We start from the raw sequence: 4,281 nt of genomic DNA, 5'->3' as shown, positions 1-4,281 counted from the left end.
ACCCTTTCACAAAGTCATATGATTGCCTGTTTAGAGCAACACACAGAGGTTTTTGGACGAGTTCTGATGATGCTTTTTTTGAAAGCCGTCCTTGGATTTCGATGGTAGCCTATACCATGAGGATTGTGAGCGGTTGCAAACTACGGAGCCAGCTCGTTACTTTTGTTATCCATACTTTTCCCTTCATTTCGGACTTAAAATGAGCCTCCTTTTTAAAGACATGAATAAACAAAATATTAATTCCTACCAATGAGATGATGTACGGTCAGATAAAAGAAAACCGATCTGAGGAAATATTTTTATTGGCAATCAAGCTCGTGAACTATTTAAAATTAGGAAGTGGAAAGAAAATCTATAAAAACCATGGGAATGTAACAATCTAAAATCAAAGTAAAAACAGATGGGTTAAATGATAAACCCTGCATAAAGAGAGTCGGAATGAAGACAGGTGAAAAGCTGAAGGTAATGGCATAAGTTCCTCACAGAGGGTTCCAGTGCACTTGGCCGTTGACTGACCCTCCCAGGTCACATGTCATTAATCCTGCCAACAGCAAAGAAAGGTGAAACTAGATTACCTGTTGAAAGTATATTCTTAGGCTGTAATCTGACTTCAGCTTTCCGTTCTTCTTCTTCCTCTTTACACGCTTGTTCCCATTTTCCTGTCCTCAACTCCTCCTGTCTCCCCGTCTGCCACAACAACTTACAGGTTCATGGATATCACAAAGTATTTAAAAAAAACTACTTAAAGGCCCGGTACCAGTGGCGTTTAGGATGAATTGCACTCGAATTGCGCACAAAATTGGTTGATATTCGCTAAACATCGGCAATATTCGTGATACATGCTTGTATCAGTCGGCCAACATTCGCACACGTCCCTGATTATCCGCAGAGGCACTTTTTTTCCGTTCGCGAGGTTTTTGAGCTGCACAATTTTTGGGTTGCGTATGACATCCGCAATACATCCGCATTACATACGCAATACATATATAATGCAAGCGCTGTTATCCGCTCTTATCAGCAACTCACGGGTAATTGCGGCTTGGTAGCGGACTGTGAAAGTATGTATTGAGTATGTAAACCTCTATATCACAAACTAAAATAATATAATAAGAATATTACGGATTTGTCACGAATGAAGCGTTTGTGTTGCGTTTGATTTTGCGTCTGGTTGTTCTTTATAATCCGCAATATTCGCAATGCATTTGGCAAGATTTACCAGTTTGACCCTCCTGGGAGGGCATCAGCAGTGCCATCCGCAGTGGCATCCGTTTTAATTCGCGATACAGCCGTAATACATTAGTAATATATCCGTAATTCATACTGTTGTAATCCGCACACTATTGCGGAAAATTTGTCATTTTTTGGTCAATTCTGTTGCGGATAACAGGGAACGCCCGAATCCCGAGAAAATTTGTATCCTCATTACAAAAAAAAAAAAAAAAAAAAAAAAAAAAAAAAAAAAAAAATTATAGTAACATCAAATACAAAACTACTGAGTCTTTCATGAAAGGAAAAAATGTAAAGATAGTAAAGAGAGATAAAGTAAATAAATCATGACTGAAAGTAAGAAAAGCCCGATACCGGAGATATGGGAATAAGAATACGAAGAAATAAATTCAGCAAGGAAAGAGAACAAAAACAGGGCAGGAGCTAAAGACTTAGGAGAATGATAAGCGAAGACACACCAGGAAAAATATGGTCGCTCTCCCTCCCGAATTTTCCCTGATTCCTCCTGTGTTATATATTGAGGCCCAAATATGATGTAAGGTGGATAATAAGAAAAAGACCCCAACCCCCTTAATAAACCTGCCGCCTGTATTTTCTCCACAGGGAATAAACTTTCCTTTAGGATTATGGTCGAGCATAGTGTTAAAAGTGGGTAAAAAACTCACCAATTCTTTGACTTAGACTGGAATAATAATGCTGTGTATCTGAAAGATTTTCTCAATTGATGACTTGTCAATTTTTTTTTCCAGAACTAAGGCAGGAAATTCCTGCACTACCAACTGCTAAGGGATTGCCGGTATATATATTTCCGTAGCGTAAAGATAATGCCGAGCTCGGAACATTTTTATGTGCTTATGGTGCAGCGATAAATATTTCTTTCGATTCACCATAACAGAGAGAATGTGGTATTTACAGCGGGGACTTTGGGTGCAAAGCGGTTTTTATTATTATTGTTATTATTTATATATTATTCTTTTGCTGAATTAGCTGAGACAGAAAAGTCGGGAAATAATGATATTATTCTGCAACACTAACTCAGGAGACATGTAGATGTACGATGAGTAAGGAAGACACTAGTACGAAGAGGTCCATGGGAGAACGTCGAATTTGATTATATATATATATATATATATATATATATATATATATATATATATATATATATATATATATATATATATATATATATATATATATATATATATATATATATATATATATATATATATATATATATATATATATATGTACATATATACATATATACATATATCATTGTAATCACTTTAGCACGTGATTCATTTATCACGCATATCCACAGGTGAAAAATGAGAGACGGGGTGTAGGTCCTGACCGGTTTCGACTTTATTTACAAGCCGTTGACGAAGGACTGATACGTAGTATTAGGAGTCATAAATATATATACTACAGAGACAGTACTGACGTACATACACAACCGTTTGAACCTGCAGACTCACCCACTGGCGGGTGTCAAAGTAGGCCTGGCTCTCAAAATTTACAGTATACTCTCAAGGGACACTACCGATAAAAGTACCCACGGGAGGAGACTATGAATCCACACCTGACAGGTGTCAGGGAAGCGTGGTTGGAAATCTCATTAACACTGCTGCACTCTTAAGGCCTGTCCACACGAGCGGGCCTGATCGGCGTGCTCCGGGGTTGCCGGCAAATTCTGGTGGGCTTACCCGTGAATGTTGTCCACACGGGTCAGGCGATGGAGAGATAGGCGTGCCCGACGATGCCGGTAGTGTGTTCAGTGCGGTATGATAAACAAGGTGCCTACCGCAAAGAAGATGATAGTGTAGCATGATAATTGCTTTGTGTGTGATGAAAAAGAAGAAAAAGAAGAGAATATGGTGCAAAGAAATGTATATGGTTAACGTACGTCTGCCAGGGTCGAAGTTCAAGCCATCGGGCACCACCATGGTGATTTTGCTACAAGACTCATCGGGCAATTTGACGGTTTGCCCGTCAAGTGTGCCCCTGATCGTGGGGACAGGCCTTTACTGTGTTTACAAGTATGATAGTCCTATTTCCATACATCTCTACTTCCTACCTTAAAATTTAGACAATTTACGAATTTCCTTAGATATTAAAGGATCAAGTTTATGCATCCCTTGACTGGTGTTCATATTATGGTTGCAACATTCTTTGATAAAGCTAGATTCAATTATATTCCTTTCCCGTATGTTATTAGAATACAGAATCCTTTTTGCCCCTTCCCAGTTAATAGCATGTTTGTTTTCACTAGCATTTACAAAATACCACTGTTTCCCTAGTCATATCTCACACATTTTTTTATGTTGTTCTATTCTAATATATTTATCACGAGAGGATGAAATTATTATAAACTGAAAAATTTCCCTTCGGTTAACATATACAAAAAGTATATTAATTCCGAGGTAAATGAAAGCGAATTGGATATTAATGGACATTTGTAGCTTAATGCATGTGAATCACGGTGACGTGATAAAAATTCATGTATATATATATATATATATATATATATATATATATATATATATATATATATATATATATATATATATATATATATATATATATATATATATATATATATATATATATATATATATATATATATATATTTATATATATATATATATATATATATATATATATATATATATATATATATATATATATGTAACATATAAAGACCGATAATATGATATGATATGATATGTATGAGACATTGTTGTATGTCACGTGCTTTGACGTTCCTCAGAAAATGGGAATCATCGTTTTTAGCTTCCCATGGAGACAGAGAACATCTCAGCTTAGAAATGCTGATAGGTCTTGAGTTGGTGTGATCCTTACCTAATCAGGTCAACGATCGTCTGTCGTTATGGGGTTTTTGTCAGAGATGACTTTGAAACTGGTTTCTAGCAGTTTCAGGGCGTGAACAATGGGTGCGAATTCGTGCGTCTGAACGAGCTATGTCCGTTCATAATAGCATGTAATTAGCCAGAACCATAGAGACCGTTACGGGGAGAGAAGGCAGATACCGGG

The 4,281-nt window shown here is 36.7% G+C and overlaps 1 protein-coding gene across 1 annotated transcript in view; it reads left to right on the top strand.

The window, feature by feature from the left end:
- Positions 1-4,246: 4,246 nt before the first annotated feature.
- LOC135196044 (uncharacterized) overlaps positions 4,247-4,281 on the top strand; it is a 35,485-nt gene continuing 35,450 nt past the window's right edge. The window contains exon 1 of the mRNA XM_064222515.1: positions 4,247-4,281. This exon is cut by the window's right edge and continues 62 nt beyond it. The gene's annotated coding sequence lies outside the window, so the exon portion shown is untranslated.

This window comes from Macrobrachium nipponense, chromosome 17, assembly GCF_015104395.2.
Source record: "Macrobrachium nipponense isolate FS-2020 chromosome 17, ASM1510439v2, whole genome shotgun sequence".
NCBI classification, from domain to species: domain Eukaryota; kingdom Metazoa; phylum Arthropoda; class Malacostraca; order Decapoda; family Palaemonidae; genus Macrobrachium; species Macrobrachium nipponense.
The sequence above is the reverse complement of the archived record's forward strand: the minus strand, read 5'-3'. Positions and strand labels throughout refer to the sequence as shown.